Source organism: Schistocerca nitens, chromosome 8 (assembly GCF_023898315.1).
Source record: "Schistocerca nitens isolate TAMUIC-IGC-003100 chromosome 8, iqSchNite1.1, whole genome shotgun sequence".
In the NCBI taxonomy this organism is placed as follows: Eukaryota; Metazoa; Arthropoda; class Insecta; order Orthoptera; family Acrididae; genus Schistocerca; species Schistocerca nitens.
The window spans coordinates 37,897,026-37,915,696 of record NC_064621.1 but is presented as its reverse complement, the minus strand read 5'-3'; positions in this window follow the sequence as shown (position 1 = coordinate 37,915,696).

Genomic DNA, 18,671 nt, shown 5'->3' with positions numbered 1-18,671 from the left:
TGCAGAGCATGATCTTGGAGTCATGAATATTTGGTTTGGCTGTTGATGTGTAAGTGCAGCCAGGATATCCCCATGGTTTTTTGCATTTAGGATTATCATAATGAACCCATTTTTCATCCCTGGTCACAATGCGATGCAGAAATCCCTTCTGTTTTTGCAATCTGAAGCAACTGTTCAAACACACAAATGCTGTTCAATGTCTCTTGGTTTCAGCTCGCACGATACCCAAGTTCCTTCTTTCTGAATCATGCCCATAGCCTTGAGACATTTTGAAATGGCCTGCTGTGTCACTCCCAATAATCACGCCAATTCTTCTTGAGTTTGACACGAGTCTTCACTCAGCAATGTCTTCAATTCTGCATCTTCGAAAACATTCTCTTTTCCACCACTATGCTGGTCTATGGCATTAAAATAACCATTCTTGAAATGAGACTCAGCCCCTGTTTTCTTCATATTAAAACAAAACAGTAACACCTCCCAAAAATGATGAGAATTAGGCTCGTAAACTGACATTTTCAGTCAAGAACAACTTTATGATGCAGACACAAATTGATTAATCTTTGAATGAGGTTATGTTGACCAAGGTCCAAGCTAACTGCGCGACATCTCCGATCTGTTTCTTTCGACCGCTACTTACCGTTGTCGCCACCTATTGGCAAATGGCAGAAGCAAAGTTGTACACCTATTGTTATTGTTATTGTCATTGTTATTTATTATACATATAGTAGACCCTTTGTGGATCATGTGAAGCTACTACAGTACCTCCTGCAGTTTTTCCATAAGACATTCATTTTCTCGCTCATGGCTTTCTTTCTTTCTTTCTTTCTTTCATCTGTCCACTTTGTGCCGGTCTTTTTGGCTCTCGTCTCTGGCTGCACTTCCCACTTCTCTATTTTGCTACTGTAGATGTTACAGTCTGCAGTGTCCTGAATGGTGAGTTGAGCATCAGTAAGGCTTCTTTGTACTTGTTCGGCCCATGTCATCCCTTTAAGGCAGGGCTTAACAACTGGCCGGTTTTGAGTGCGAGTACTCACATGTGCTCAGGTACGTGCTCGCGAGCAGGTGCCAGGTCGCGGAGTAGGGAGGGAGGGGAGGGAGGGGAAATGCATGCGCACATTTGGATAGGGCCGCAGCTTGCCTATTGAATTCGCGCCGACTGTGTAACTTTTAAAGTACTACGATCATCTCTAACAGTCACTTCGCTGGTTAAGAATCATGTAAAGTCGCCATTGTGTAACCCCAATCATGCTTTCGCAGTTCAACCCCCATTGGGAGGAATTGTATGTGTTTACAGTAAAAGATGGTGTTACAAAATGTTTAGTATGTCAGAAAACGCTGAATTCTTTTAGAAAATTTAATTTGCAGCAACATTATATGTCGTACCACGCAAAAGACTACAGAAGTGGAAAATGTGATGGACCAGATCATGCACAGGAAGTTATTAAACTTAAAAGGAAGCTATCCGAAGAAGATCTGGACGCCGAAGAAAAATCAACTGAGGCAGCTCTCAGAGTGAGTTACAAAATTGCTTTGCTTTTAGAAAAATCCCTGTGCCCCTTCACCAATGGTGATTTAATAAAAGAATGTTTGGTAGTTGCAGCAGAACATTGGTGTCCATCTCAAGTTGAACAGTTTCGGATTGTGCCATTATCTAACATGACCATTATGCGTCGGATACAGGACATGGCAGACGACGTCCAGAGCCAGCTTGCGAATATCTGTAAAGATTTTATGGCGTATTCTCTAGCTCTGGACGAAAGTGTTGATATCACTGGAACAGCGCAGCTTGCCATATTTATTAGAGGTGTTAATAGATATCTTCAGGTGAGGGAGGAGCTCCTCGATGTAGTAGCCATGAAGAACACTACAACCAGAGGTGATATTTTAAGTAGTGTTGAAGATAGTGTTGAAAATATAGGATTGTCATGGAATTCTTTAGTTTCAGTGTCTACAGATGGTGCACCAGCAGTGACAGGGGAAAAATCAGGTTTCGTTGTGCTGTTGAATGAGAAAATGGAAAAACTGACCGTGCCGAATGAAATAAGGGGTGTTCACTGTTTGATCCACCAGGAAAACTTACAGTGCAAAGAGTATCACTCTAAAAAATGTGATGAGTGTTGTTGTTCATACAACCAATTATATAAGGAAGCATGGGCTACAACACAGGCAATTTAAAATCTTTCTTGAGGATGTAGAAAGCCAGTATGGTAGCCTGCCTTATTACAGCGAGGTCCGCTGGCTTAGTCGTGGTGAATTATTAAATCGATTTTTTTGCCTATTAGATGAGATAAATATGTTCATGAAAATAAATAACACGTGTGTTCCTGAATTGAAAGAGCCTTCATGGAAATGTGATCTTGCGTTCTTAGCAGATTTAACTAGCCATCTGAATGCTTTCAACATTTCACTACAAGGTAAAGATCTGCTAATTACTCATTTCATAGATTGAATAGGAGATTTTAAAATGAAATTGACACTTTGGGTGAGTCAGCTGGAAACAGGAAATCTAGCTCATTTTCCTAAATTATCATCCATGCAAGATGTTCACAAAGACTGTGAACGTTATTCACATAGTTTAGTTGCCCTTAAGGAAGAATTTGATCAACGCTTTCAAGATCTGACAGCACTAGACAGTGATTTTGATCTGCTCTCCTCTCCATATTCAGCAAATATGGAAGAGATTCATCCTGAGCTGCAACTAGAAATTATTGACCTGCAGTGTGACAGAGAATACAGACACACATTTCAGAACAAGAAAAACATTTTGGAATTCTACAGACACTTGCCTCAGGATAGATATCCTCGTTTGCACAAACTGGCGGCTACAATAATATCAATGTTCGGTTCCACATATGTTTGTGAACAACTGTTCTCTGCAATGAAATGTAACAAGACGCGCCTGAGAAACGCATTGTCTGATCGAAATTTTACTGCACACTGCGTCTACAATGCACAAGAAAAATTACTCCGAACATAGACGCAATTGTAAAGGGCAAAAAGTACAAGATAACCAAGAATCTCAGACTTCAGTGACACCTTTTATTGTGTAATAGTTCACAAATTAACGTAGAGGTATACACTAAGCTAATAAAATTATGTGGCACGTGTACATTCTCCTATATTTGTTTCAATTGTCGCAGTAATAATTCGTGAGTGATATCCCTGCAGGTGGCCGCGGATTTACATTGACTGGCGGCAGCTGTTGTGTGCCCCACATGACTCTCCCCACTCTCCGCTCTGGTCCGGTGGTGGGGGTAGCGTGTTTGCGCTGCTCCGTGCTGGTGCCTTGCTGCTCACAGCTTGCTCCACGAGCACGTATGTTGTGAAGCCCTGCTTTAAGGTTTGCAGTGGCTGTGACCACCCCATGAACCATGGACCTTGCCGTTGGTGGGGAGGCTTGCGTGCCTCAGCGATAGAGATGGCCGTACCATAGGTGCAACCACAACGGAGAGGTATCTGTTGAGAGGCCAGACAAACATGTGGTTCCTGAAGAGGGGCAGCAGCCTTTTCAGTAGTTGCAGGGGCAACGGTCTGGATGATTGACTGATCTGGCTTTGTAACATTAACCAAAACGGCCTTGCTGTGCTGGTACTGCGAATGGCTGAAAGCAACGGGAAACTACAGCCGTAATTTTTCCTGAGGACATGCAGCTTTACTGTATGATTAAATGATGATGGCGTCCTCTTGGGTAAAATATTCCGGAGGTAAAATAGTCCCCCATTCGGATCTCCGGGCGGGGACTACTCAAGAGGATGTTGTTATCAGGAGAAAGAAAACTGGCGTTCTACGGATCGGAGCGTGGAATGTCAGATCCCTTAATCGGGCAGGTAGGTTAGAAAATTTAAAAAGGGAAATGGATAGGTTAAAGTTAGATATAGTGGGAATTAGTGAAGTTCGGTGGCAGGAGGAACAATAATTTTGGTCAGGAGATTACAGGGTTATAAATACAAAATCAAATAGGGGTAATACAGGAGTAGGTTTAATAATGAATAAATAAATAGGAGTGTGGGTTAGCTACTACAAACAGCATAGTGAACGCATTATTGTGGCCAAGATAGACACAAAGCCCATCCCTACTACAGTAGTACAAGTTTATATGCCAACTAGCTCTGCAGATGATGAAGAAATAGATGAAATGTATGATGAGATAAAAGAAATTATTCAGGTAGTGAAGGGAGACGAAAATTTAATAGTCATGGGTGACTGGAATTTGTCAGTAGGAAAAGGGAGAGAAGGAAACATAGTAGGTGAATATGGATTGGGGGGAAGAAATGAAAGAGGAAGCCGCCTTGTAGAATTTTGCACAGAGCATAACTTAATCATAGCTAACACTTGGTTCAAGAATCATAAAAGAAGGTTGTATACCTGGAAGAATCCTGGAGATACTAAAAGGTATCAGATAGATTATATAATGGTAAGACAGAGATTTAGGAACCAGGTTATAAATTGTAAGACATTTCCAGGGGCAGATGTGGATTCTGACCACAATCTATTGGTTATGAACTGCAGATTGAAACTGAAGAAACTGCAAAAAGGTGGGAATTTAAGGAGATGGGACCTGGATAAACTGACTAAACCAGAGGTTGTACAGAGTTTCAGGGAGAGCATAAGGGAACAATTGACACGAATGGGGGAAAGAAATACAGTAGAAGAAGAATGGGTAGCTCTGAGGGATGAAGTAGTGAAGACAGCAGACGATCAAGTAGGTAAAAAGACGAGGGCTAATAGAAATCCTTGGGTAACAGAAGAAATATTGAATTTAATTGATGAAAGGAGAAAATATAAAAATGCAGTAAATGAGGCAGGCAAAAAGGAATACAAACGTCTCAAAAATGATATTGACAGGAAGTGCAAAATTGCTAAGCAGGGATGGCTAGAGGACAAATGTAAGGATGTAGAGGCTTGTCTCACTAGGGGTAAGATAGATACTGCCTACAGGAAAATTAAAGAGACCTTTGGAGAGAAGAGAACCACTTGTATGAATATCAAGAGCTCAGATGGAAACCCAGTTCTAAGCAAAGAAGGGAAAGCAGAAAGGTGGAAGGAGTATATAGAGGGTCTATACAAGGGCGATGTACTTGTGGACAATATTATGGAAATGGAAGAGGATGTAGATGAAGATGAAATGGGAGATACGATACTGCATGAAGAGTTTGACAGAGCACTGAAAGACCCAAGTCGAAACAAGGCCCCCGGAGTAGACAACATTCCATTGGAACTACTGATGGCCTTGGGAGAGCCAGTCCTGACAAAACTCAACCATCTGGTGAGCAAGATGTATGAAACAGGCGAAATACCCTCAGACTTCAAGAAGAATATAATATTTCCAATCCCAAAGAAAGCAGGTGTTGACAGATGTGAAAATTACCGAACTATCAGTTTAATAAGTCACAGCTGCAAAATACTAACGCGAATTCTTTACAGACGAATGGAAAAACTGGTAGAAGCGGACATCGGGGAAGATCAGTTTGGATTCCGTAGAAATGTTGGAACAGGTGAGGCAATACTAACCTTAAGACTTATCTTAGAAGAAAGATTAAGAAAAGGCAAACATACATTTCTAGCATTTGTAGACTTAGAGAAAGCTTTCGACAATGTTAACTGGAATACTCTCTTTCAAATTCTGAAGGTGGCAGGGGTAAAATACAGGGAGCAAATGGCTATTTACAATTTGTACAGAAACCAGATGGCAGTTATAAGAGTTGAGGGGCATGAAAGGGAAGCAGTGATTGGGAAAGGAGTGAGACAGGGTTGTAGCATCTCCGCGATGTTATTCAATCTGTATATTGAGCAAGCAGTGAAGGAAACAAAAGAAAAATTCAGAGTAGGTATTAAAATTCATGGAGAAGAAGTAAAAACTTTGCGGTTCGCCGATGACATTGTAATTCTGTCAGAGACAGCAAAGGGCTTGGAAGAGCAGTTGAACGGAATGGACAGTGTCTTGAACAGAGGATATAAGATGAACACCAACAAAAGCAGAATAATGATAATGGAATGTAGTCAAATTAAGTTGGGTGATGATGATGATGATGATGATGATGATGATGATTATGAGGGAATTACATTAGGAAATGAGACACTTGAAGTAGTAAAGGAGTTTTGCTATTTGAGGAGCAAAATAACTGATGATGGTCAAAGTAGAGAGGATATAAAATGTAGACTGGCAATCTCAAGCAAAGCATTTCTGAAGAAGAGAAATTTGTTAACATCGAGTATAGATTTAAGCGTCAGGAAGTCATTTCTGAAAGTATTTGTATGGAGTGTAGCCATGTATGGAGGTGAAACATGGAAGATAACTAGTTTGGACAAGAAGAGAATAGAAGCTTTCGAAATGTGGTGCTACAGAAGAATGCTGAAGATAAGGTGGGTTGATCACGTAACTAATGAGGAGGTATTGAATAGAATTGGGGAGAAGAGAAGTTTGTGGCACAACTTGACTAGAAGAAGGGTTCGGTTGGTAGGACATGTTTTGAGGTATAAAGGGATCACAAATTTAGCATTGGAGGGTATCGTGGAGGGTAAAAATCGTAGAGGGAGACCAAGAGATGAATACACTAAGCAGATTCAGAAGGATGTAGGTTGCAGTAGGTACTGGGAGATGAAGGAGCTTGCACAGGATAGAGTAGCATGGAGAGCTGCATCAAACCAGTCTCAGGACTGAAGACAACAACAACAACAACAACAACAACAACAGTGGCTGTGAGTATCTGGTGTGTGAATCTACATTCAGGGAGTCTGTGTATATGTCCATAGAATTTTAGATGTCTTTTTCTAATGTCAGCAGCAATATTTGAAATTTTCTCTGTAGTTTTGTTGGTTTGCAGTCTATATCCAGCTTCAGTTTTTCGTGGTCCAAGGATTTTCTTAATGATCTTTCATTCTTTTTCTTGTAGATTTTGTAGTATCATCTTGTTATGGACTGACAAGGTTTCTATTGTGTATAGCACCTCAGGTTTAATGATAGTGCTGTAGTGCCTGATTTTTGCATGCATGGACATGCACTTTTTGTTGTAAAGTTGGTGTGTTTGACCGTGGGCTCTCTGTAGTTTCTGTGCTTGAGTTTCTTGAGATTTTTTTTCTAGTCCAGTGGGTTCCAAAATTTCCCCCAAGTATTTAAAATGTGGAACTCAGTTTATCCATCCATATTTTGTGGTGAGATTCTGTATGTTTAAAAGTGTACACAAAAATTCCGTTTTCTCAAAAGAAATTTGCAAGCCATCCTTCTCGGCGCATTTCATGAGTATTTCTATTTGATGTATTGCATTTTGTTCACTGTCTGTCAAAATTGCAAGGTCATTGGCAAAGGCTAGGCAGATGAATTCAGTTTTCCTTCCAACCTTCATTGGTTTCCATAGGCCACATTTTCTAAGCTCTCTCTCCCATTCTGTTATGACTTTGTCCAAAATGACATTGAACAGAGTTGGAGATAGTCCATCTCCTTGTCTTACTCCAGTTCTGATCTCAAGACATTCTGAGATTTCCCCCATGTATTTTACTTCAGAGGTTGTGTTGGAGAGTGTCTGCTTCATGAGCTTACGTGTTTTCTGGTCAAGCCAGAGTTCTATTAGTGTGTTGACAAGGGATTTACGGTTGACTGAGTCATACGCCTTCTTGAAGTCGACGAATGTACATATGGTGGGCTTATATCTAATAGCTCTGTATTTCAACGTTGTTCTTAGATTAAAAATTTGTTCAGGGCAGGAACGTCCAGGTCAGAAACCTGCTTGATACTCCACAATCTGGTGTTCAATTTTTTCCTGTGTTCTCTGCAATAGGCATGAAGAGAAGATCTTCTAGGTGACTGCTAGAAGTGAAATGCCTTGGTAATTGTTGACATCCACTCTGTCTCCATTTTTGTGCAGGGGATGGATAAGTGCACACTTCCAATCATAAGGTAATTATTTTGTTGTCCAGATTTCTTTAATAATTTCTGTGAGCTCCTCAAGTGATAAATCACTTGAGGAGCTCACAGAAATTTTTCTGTAGTTCTGCTACTATGTTGTCTTCACCAGCCGCTTTGTTGTTTTTGAGATGGTGGATGTGCTTGAGGATTTCTTCTTTTGTATATTGTTATTATCATTACCTTCTTTCCTTTCTCAGACCTCAGGTCTGGTTCGAAATGGAAAGTGACACGGACCTTGATCAATCGTGACTTCCTTTTAACTGTACAGTATATGTTACATTGCATTTAGGAACTTTCGGGTAATTGAACATGTATCAATAATTACAGATTTCTGTAGTTGTATATATAAGTTTGGATGTAGCTGTATTGCGTTGATGTACTGGTGGATATTGCGTGGTATGACTCCTGTAGTTGAAAGTATAATTGGTATAATGTCAACTTTATCCTGATGCCACATGCCCTTGACTTCCTCAGCCAGTTGGATGTATATTTCAATTTTTCTCCTGTTTTCTTTTGTACATTTGTTGTATTGGGTATGGATATTTCGATTAGTTGTGTTAATTTCTTCTTTTATTGGTGAGTATGATGTAAGGTTTGTTATGTGGTGGTGTTTTATCTGTTATAATGGTTCTGTTCCAGTATAATTTGTATTCATCATTCTCCAGTACATTTTGTGGTGCATACTTGTATGTGGGAACGTGTTGTTTTATAAGTTTATGTTGTAAGGCAAGCTGTTGATGTATTATTTTTGCTACATTGTCATGTCTTCTGGGGTATTCTGTATTTGCTAGTATTGTATATCCGCTTGTGATGTGATCTACTGTTTCTATTTGTTGTTTGCAAAGTCTGCATTTATCTGTTGTGGTATTGGGATCTTTAATAATATGCTTGCTGTAATATCTGGTGTTTATCGTTTGATCCTGTATTGCAATCATGAAACCTTCCATCTCACTGTATATATTGCCTTTTCTTAGCCATGTGTTGGATGCATCTTGATTGATGTGTGGCTGTGTTAGATAATACGGGTGCTTGCCATGTAGTGTTTTCTTTTTCCAATTTACTTTCTTCGTATCTGTTAATGTTATGTGATCCAAAGGGTTGTAGAAGTGGTTATGAAATTGCAGTGGTGTAGCAGATGTATTTATATGAGTGATTGCTTTGTGTATTTTGCTGATTTCTGCTCGTTCTATAAAGAATATTCCTAAATTGTCTACCTGTCCATAATGTAGGTTTTTTTATGTCGATAAATCCCCTTCCTCCTTCCTTTCTGCTTAATGTGAATCTTTCTGTTGCTGAATGTATGTGATGTATTCTATATTTGTGGCATTGTGATTGTGTAAGTGTATTGAGTGCTTCTAGGTCTGTGTGACTCCATTTCACTACTCCAAATGAGTAGGTCAATATTGGTATAGCATAAGTAGCTTTTGTCTTGTTTCTTGGTGTCAATTCTGTTTTCAGTATTTTTGTTAGTCTTTGTCTATATTTTTCTTTTAGTTCTTCTTTAATATTTGTATTATCTATTCCTACTTTTTGTCTGTATCCTAGATATTTATAGATATCTGTTTTTTCCATCGCTTCTATGGAGTCGCTGTGGTTATCCAATATGTAATCTTCTTGTTTAGTGTGTTTTCCCTTGACTATGCTATTTTTCTTACATTTGTCTGTTCCAAAAGCCATATTTATATCATTGCTGAATACTTCTGTTATCTTTAGTAATTTGTTGAGTTGTTGATTTGTTGCTGCCAGTAGTTTTAGATCATCCACGTATAGCAAAAGTGTGATTTTGTGTGGGAATGTTCCAGTAATATTGTATCCATAATTTGTATTATTTAGCATGTTGGATAGTGGGTTCAGAGCAAGGCAGAACCAGAAAGGACTTAATGAGTCTCCTTGGTATATTCCACGCTTAATCTGTATTGGCTGTGATGTGATATTATTTGAATTTGTTTGGATATTAAGTGTGGTTTTCCAATTTTTCATTACTATGTTTAGGATCTGTATCAATTTAGGATCTAATTTGTATATTTCCAATATTTGTAGTAACCATGAGTGGGGTACACTATCAAAAGCTTTTTGGTAATCAATGTATGCATAGTGTAGCGACCTTTGTTTGGTTTTAGCTTGATATGTCACCTCTGCATCTATTATCAGTTGCTCTTTACATCCTCATGCTCCTTTGCAACAGCCTTTTTGTTCTTCATTTATAATTTTGTTCTGTGTTGTATGTGTCATTAACTTCTGTGTAATGACTGAAGTTAATATTTTGTATATTGTTGGTAGGCATGTTATGGGGTGATATTTAGCTGGGTTTGCTGTGTCTGCTTGATCTTTAGGTTTCAGATAAGTTATTCCATGTGTAAGGGTATCAGGGAATGTGTATGGGTCTGCAATGTAACTGTTAAATAATTTAGTTAGATGTGAATGTGTTGAGGTGAACTACTTTAGCCAGAAATTTGCTATTTTATCATTTCCAGGGGCTTTCCAGCTGTGAGTAGAATTAATTGCTTGGGTGACTTCATGTTGCAAAATTATCACTTCAGTCATTTGTGGTATCATCTTGTATGTGTCTGTTTCCGCTTGTATCCACCGAGCATGCCTGATATATTGTACCGGGTTTGACTATATGTTGCTCCAGAAGTGTTCCATGTCTGTTATGTTTGGAGGATTGTCTATTTTAATGTGTGTGTTATCTATTGTCTGGTAAAATTTCTTTTGGTTTGTGTTGAATGTTTGGTTTTGTTTCCTTCTATTTTCACTTTTTTTGTATCTTCTAAGTCGTTTGGCCAAGGATTGTAATTTCTGCTTCTTTTCATCTAATTGCTCTATCGCTTCTTGTTGTGAGATTTTACCTAACCTTTTTCGTTTTTTTCTGACATTTCATTTCTTATAAATTGTGTTAGCTGTCTGATGTCTTTCCTCAGTTTTTCTATTCTGATCTGTAGCCTGTATTGCCATGCTGGTTTTGTGGGTCTCTTCTGTGTGTTGGTTGGTTCTGATCTCTGCCTAGTGTGTATATTTAGTGTAGTGAGTGCTCCTATATAAACCAGTAGTTGTAACTCTTCCATAGTTGTGTTTTCATTTATTTTGTTGTGTATGATTGTGTTGATAGTTTTTATTGTTGTTTCGACTTGTGGGTTATTCAGCGGTCTATGCAAGAATGGTCTTATGTCTGTATTTGTGTCTTTGTATCCTATATATGTCAGCTGAAATTTTTCTTCTTTATCTAACATGTGTGTCACTTCGTGTTCTATTTGTGCTTGTTCTTGTGGCTATCTTAAGATTTCGTTTTCCTCTGATTGTTTAATTGATGCGTATTGTTTGTTTGCTCTGGGATGTTTGAGTCCATTACTGTATTTTCTTCTTCTTCTGATTGCAAATTATTTTGTTCCAGTATTTGTTGTCCTTGTTGTTTGATGTTTTCTAATTCTGACTGGGGTATCCTGTTATTTTTTATTATTACACGGATCTGATCAGCTAGTCATTGTTCGGTTAAAAATTTTAATTCTGGGTATCTGGTATTAAATGTTGTGTGTACTTGTGATCTGTATCCAGTTGTGTTGGTTCCTAGGTTTGTTGCTTGGTAATTACAGAACATGAGGTGTCGATTAACTTCATCTGACCATCTCATCCTCTGTCTTTGTTTTCCTTCTAGGGTGGTTGCAGGAAGCATATCCTGCAAAACACCTCTATTTGGATTTAAAACATTTTTCAGTTTTCCGCTAGCAGTGTCGTTACCATTGTGGGCGGGCGTAGGGTCAAGCGTCGTCCCCGACCATGACGGCGCTTGTCCGAGGCTTCTTTAGTTCTGTTATTATTACTCTTTACTTTCTCAGACGTTAAGTCTGGTTAAAAATGAAAAGTGACGCGGACCTTGATCAGGCGTCACTTCCTTTTAACTGTATGGTATGTGTTATATTGCATTTAGGAACTTTCGGGTAATTGAACATGTATCAATAATTACTGATTTCTGTAGTTGTATATATACGTTTGGATGTAGCTCTATTGCATTGATGTACTGGTGGATATTGTGTGGTATGACTCCTGTAGTTGATAGTATAATTGGTACGATGTCAACTTTATCCTGATGCCACATGTCCTTGACTTCCTCAGCCAGTTGGATGTATTTTTCAATTTTTTCTCCTGTTTTCTTTTGTATATTTGTTGTATTGGGTATGGATATTTCGATTAGTTGTGTTAATTTCTTCTTTTTATTGGTGAGTATGATGTCAGGTTTGTTATGTGGCGTTGTTTTATCTGTTATAATGGTTCTGTTCCAGTATAATTTGTATTCATCATTCTCCAGTACATTTTGTGGTGCATACTTGTATGTAGGAACTTGTTGTTATAAAAGTTTATGTTGTAAGGCAAGCTGTTGATGTATTATTTTTGCGACATTGTCATGTCTTCTGGGGTATTCTGTATTTGCTAGTATTGTACATCCGCTTGTGATGTGATCTACTGTTTCTATTTGTTGTTTACAAAGTCTGCATTTATCTGTTGTGGTATTGGGATCTTTAATAATATGCTTGCTGTAATACCTGGTGTTTATTGTTTGATCCTGTATTGCAATCATGAATCCTTCTGTCTCACTGTATATATTGCCTTTTCTTAGCCATGTGTTGGATGCGTCTTGATCGATGTGTGGCTGTGTTAGATGATACGGGTGCTTGCCATGAAGTGTTTTCTTTTTCCAATTTACTTTCTTCGTATCTGTTGATGTTATGTGGTCTAACGGGTTGTAGAGGTGGTTATGAAATTGTAGTGGTGTAGCCGATGTATTTATATGAGTGATTGCTTTCTGTATTTTGCTAGTTTCTGCTCGTTCTATAAAGAATTTTCTTAAATTGTCTACCTGTCCATAATGTAGGTTTTTTATATCGATAAATCCCCTTCCTCCTTCCTTTCTGCTTAATGTGAATCTTTCTGTTGCTGAATGTATGTGATGTATTCTATATTTATGGCATTGTGATCGTGTAAGTGTATTGAGTGCTTCTAGGTCTGTGTTACTCCATTTCACTACTCCAAATGAGTAGGTCAATATTGGTATGGCATAAGTATTTATAGCTTTGGTCTTGTTTCTTGCTGTCAATTCTGTTTTCAGTATTTTTGTTAGTCTTTGTCTATATTTTTCTTTTAGTTCTTCTTTAATATTTGTATTATCTATTCCTATTTTTTGTCTGTATCCTAGATATTTATAGGCATCCGTTTTTTCCATTGCTTCTATGCAGTCACTGTGGTTATCCAATATGTAATCTTCTTGTTTAGTGTGTTTTCCCTTGACTATGCTATTTTTCTTACATTTGTCTGTTCCAAACGCCATACTTATATCATTGCTGAATACTTCTGTTATCTTTAGTAATTGGTTGAGTTGTTGATTTGTTGCTGCCAGTAGTTTTAGATCATCCATGTATAGCAAATGTGTGATTTTGTGTGGGTATGTTCCAGTAATATTGTATCCATAATTTGTATTATTTAGCATGTTGGATAGTGGGTTCAGAGCAAGGCAGAACCAGAAAGGACTTAATGAGTCTCCTTGGTATATTCCACGCTTAATCTGTATTGGCTGTGATGTGATATTATCTGAATTTGTTTGGATATTAAGTGTGGTTTTCCAGTTTTTCATTACTATGTTTAGGAACTGTATCAATTTTGGATCTACTTTGTATATTTCCAATATTTGTAGTAACCATGAGTGGGGTACACTATCAAAAGCTTTTTGGTAATCAATGTATGCGTAGTGTAGAGACCTTTGTTTAGTTTTAGCTTGATATGTCACCTCTGCATCTATTATCAGTTGCTCTTTACATCCTCGTGCTCCTTTGCAGCAGCCTTTTTGTTCTTCATTTATAATTTTGTTCTGTGTTGTATGTGTCATTAATTTCTGTGTAATGACTGAAGTTAATATTTTGTAGATTGTTGGTAGGCATGTTATGGGGCGATATTTAGCTGGGTTTGCTGTGTCTGCTTGATCTTTAGGTTTCAGATAAGTTATTCCATGTGTAAGTGTATCAGGGAATATGTATGGGTCTGCAATGTAACTGTTAAATAATTTAGTTAGATGTGAATGTGTTGAGGTGAACTTCTTTAGCCAGAAATTTGCTATTTTATCATTTCCAGGGGCTTTCCAATTGTGCGTAGAATTAATTGCTTGGGTGACTTCATGTTGCAAAATTATCACTTCAGGCATTTGTGGTATCATCTTGTATGTATCTGTTTCTGCTTGTATCCACCGTGCATGCCTGTTATGTTGTACCGGGTTTGACCATATGCTGCTCCAGAAGTGTTCCATGTCTGTTATGTTTGGTGGATTGTTTATTTTAATGTGTGTGTTATCTATTGTCTGGTAAAATTTCTTTTGGTTTGTGTTGAATGTTTGGTTTTGTTTCCTTCTATTTTCACTTTTTTTGTATCTTCTGAGTCGTTTGGCTAATGCTTGTAATTTCTGCTTCTTTTCGTCTAATTGCTCTGTCGCTTCTTGTTGTGAGATTTTACCTAACCTTTTTCGTTTTTTTTCCGAGATTTCATTTCTTATAAATTGTGTTAGCTGTCCGATGTCTTTTCTCAGTTTTTCTATTCTGATCTGTAGCCTGTGTTGCCATGCTGGTTTTGTGGGTTTCTTCTGTGTGTTGGTTGGTTCTGATCTCTGTCTAGTGTGTATATTTAGTGTAGTGAGTGCTCCTATATAAACCAGTAGTTGTAACTCTTCCATAGTTGTGTTTTCATTTATTTTGTTGTGTATGATTGTGTTGATAGTTTTTATTGTTGCTTCGACTTGTGGGTTATTTGGTGGTCTATGCAAGAATGGTCTTATGTCTGTATTTGTGTCTTTGTATTCTATATACGTCAGCTGAAATTTTTCTTCTATATCTAACATGTGTGTCACTTCGTGTTCTATTTGTGCTTGTTCTGGTGGCTGTCTTAAGATTTCGTTTTCCTCTGATTTGTTAATTGGTGCGTGTTGTTCTTTGTTTGTTTGCTCTGGGATGTTTGAGTCCATTACTGTATTTTCTTCTTCTTCTGATTGCACATTATTTTGTTCCAGTATTTGTTGTACTTGTTGTTTGATGTTTTCTAATTCTGACTGGGGTATCCTGTTATTTTTGATTATTACACGGATCTGATCAGCTAGTCTTTGTTCTGTTAAAAATTTTAATTCTGGGTATCTGGTAATAAATGTTGTGTATACTTGTGATCTGTATCCAGTTGTGTTGGTTCCTAGGTTTGTTGCTTGGTAATAACAGAACATGAGGTGTCGATTAACTTTATCTGACCATCTCATCCTCTGTCTTTGTTTTCCTTCTAGGGTGGTTGCAGGAAGCATATCCTGCAAAACACCTCTATTTGGATTTAAATCATTTTCCAGTTGGCTAGCAGTGTCGTTACCATTGTGGGCGGGCATAGGGTTCAAGCGTCGTCCCCGACCATGACGGCGCTTGTCCGAGGCTTCTTTAGTTCTGTCCTGAACCAACTAATCACACTAAAGGGGGGTTAGCCCTATTAGTGGTTTGTTCTTTTTGTCGCCTTTTACGACTGGCAGAACATACCGGAGGCCTATTCTTTTCCCGGGCCTCCACGGGTTTTATTATTACTATTATTACTATTATTACTATTATTACTATTATTATTATTATTATTATTATTATTATTATTATTATTATTATTATTATTTATTTTCTCCCTTTTATTTATAATTATAAAAAGGCATGCATTGTAAATTGAAAATGTATATTTATATTATAAAACTTGATTAAAATGAATAAAATTGCATACTAGTGGCACAAACTTCTTGGATGGGACATTTAGTTCATGTGCAGTTCATCAAAACTTAACAGCAGTTGAAATGAATACTTGTTGTGAATACCTATACATCAATTTGCTTATATCACCTATACAGCAGACATATGAAACTTTGGTTTTAAATACCTTTCACATTAACTGAAAGTCGCACAAGCTGCAACATTGTTGTGAATAAAACAGTGACCCATATATAGAATTAATTTCCTTTAATTTACATCTATGGTCACAAACTTTTTGTTCACTGATTACCAGTTTCAGTCTATAATGACCATCTTAAGATCTGCAGCAAAAAATATGGGAAAAAACATAAATACACACGCAGATCATCTACATCTTAAAAACAATAAATAGACCGTAATGAAAAGTACTACTGACATATATATGTGTTTGTGCACTTAAAGTATGAAGAAGCATACCTATGTTTTATAAAAACAGTGTCCTTATGTACTGCAGTCATAGTGGCATTATCAAATGTTAGATGCAAAATCAGCACGAGCATCGTCAAATATATATAAATAACGGTATATGCGAAAGTCATGTTGTCAATAGCACTACTGTTCAAAACGAGCTGCCCTACAGTAGCGACATCTGGTGAACTTGTAACACAAACATCTTGTGGCTATTGTAGGGCACCTCATTTTGAACAGTAGTGCTACTGACAATGATGCTACTATGGCTGCAGTACATTAGTACACTGTTTTTATAAAACACAGGTGTGCTTATTCATACTTACGGGGCACAAATGCATATATACATCAGTAGTACTTCCCATTATGGTCTATTTATTGTTTTTAAGCTGTAGATAATCTGTGAGTGTATTTATGTTTTTTCCCATATTTTTTGCTGCAGATCTGAAGATGGTCATTATAGACCGAAACCGGTATACTGTGAACAAAAAGTTTGTGACCATAAACCTAAATTAAAGGAAATTTAACTGAAAGTTGGACAATAAAAGTAGTATTTGCTGTTATAATTAGGCATTTAAAAAAATAAAAAAAAATTGCCTTATGAACTAAAAGTTCACCAAAGAATACACTAAAAGATACAGACATGTAAAAATATATTATAAAAAATGAAACAACTCTGGAATTAAATTCATATAATTTGGAAGTCTGTCCATCTTCCAGAACAGCCAACAGCTTGCTTCCCGAGGTAGGTTGTTGGCGGGGCGGGGCGAGGATTTCCAGTTTTGTGGCGTAACCTATTTTCCAGAGCAATATCCCTCCCTGCATGCTTGCGGATGTGTTTTTGTAGGTATTATAGTGAGGTATTCCCGAACTGAAGCCTACAGCATTACAGTAATAATCAGATTAATTTTGCTACAATGTTTGGCATTCCAAACAGCCACCCCCATCTTCATAAAAAAGTCAGTCATTATGAGCAAATATCCTAGCCACCATCATTGCAGGAAATGCGGTTGAAAGCAGAAATGTTGGAGGAGAAGGAAGGGGGCTCAAGGAAAAGAACTCAGGTTTAGAAAAAGGGGTAGGCCTGTGAAAAGTCAGGAGACTTAACAGCATCTGGTAAGTCACCCATGACCCTGTGTTCTGGGTGACTTTTCCAAACCTTACAGCTTTAAAACCCCATCAATCATTCTCTTTCACTCCCTCTTCATTCTCCTTCAACCCTTCTGCCAGGAGAAGGAGCCACTGGCTTCAAAAGCTTGCAAACTGTAATACCCTCTATATGAGTTTTCTCCTGCCTCTGTTTGCTGAGTAGATTTTTATCTATTCAGTTGCAAAAATTTTCAAAAACTGATTATTTTCTCCTGATAACTGCCTTTTCTTATTTCTTGTCATCATTTATTAGGTGAATTCGAAATTAAAACTACATTGATGAGACCATAATTTGAGCCTTGCTCTCTTTGAATAGGCTAAACTGCTCTAACATAGTTCTTCCACAGCTTTCTGAGGAATTTTGCCGGCTTCAGCTGATCTCAGCTTTTCATACTGCTCGTACAAGGATTTCTGACACAAACCTCTAGTGGCATTAGCATTATCCAGTCCTCAGTGTCAGAGAAGTGCTGGTATTTATTATATTCCTGCAGAATCCCCAATCTGTGGGGGCTGGTCCTCAATGCCATGTTCAGTAGACAATTTGTCAGTCGAGTAGCGAGTACAGATGTGAGAGAGTTGCATAAAGCACTAGAAAGCTGATTGCACCTCCGGTACATTATTCATATGTGTAATGTCCTCTGTGTATTGCCCTACCAGGTTACTACAATTCTCAAGAGTTTATAATGTAAGTTCATTTAACCATCCTCCCAGTATCATCTTCAACATTGCCAAGATTTTGGACATTTGGATTAGGTGCATAATGTAGCTGTTCATTCGATGTTTACATAATGCTTTTAATGTTTTGAGAGAAACTGTGTTTGTCGCTTTATGTCCCACCTGTATTTAGAATTTTCCTGCTGTGGGAGCAACTGTGTTGATCTCTTGCATGTGTTTGACATGAGGTTTATAAAAGCTTTATCATAATTAAAAGCAACTAGTGACACGAGAGAAAATACACTCCTGGAAAAAGAAATTGGAAGTGGTTCTGAGGAACCACATATTGAACCGTGCTGAAAAATCCATTTTGGTATGTGTTGTAACCTCCACAGGGGGCAATGGAGGCGTTGACTCTGGCATCCAGTCAATTGTACAGATGGCGAATACTGTACTGGGATGCATTATACTACACCTGCTAGACCTATTCTTGTAGATGCAAGACATGTTGGTTGATGATGGGGTGATAAATGGCTCATGCCACTAATCTTCTACTCGTGCTCAATTCGAGACAAGTCTGGAGAAAGTACTGGCCAGGGAAGTTTCTACGTGTCTTCCAGAACACATCGAGTTTAACAGCCGCTGTGTGGGCAATCATTACCCTGTTGGAACAACACGTCAATTTCCTCCTGCGAGAATGACAAAAGAACTGGTCCAGTAACATTCTGCCCATACAGAGCAAGGGTTCATGTCCCTTTCAG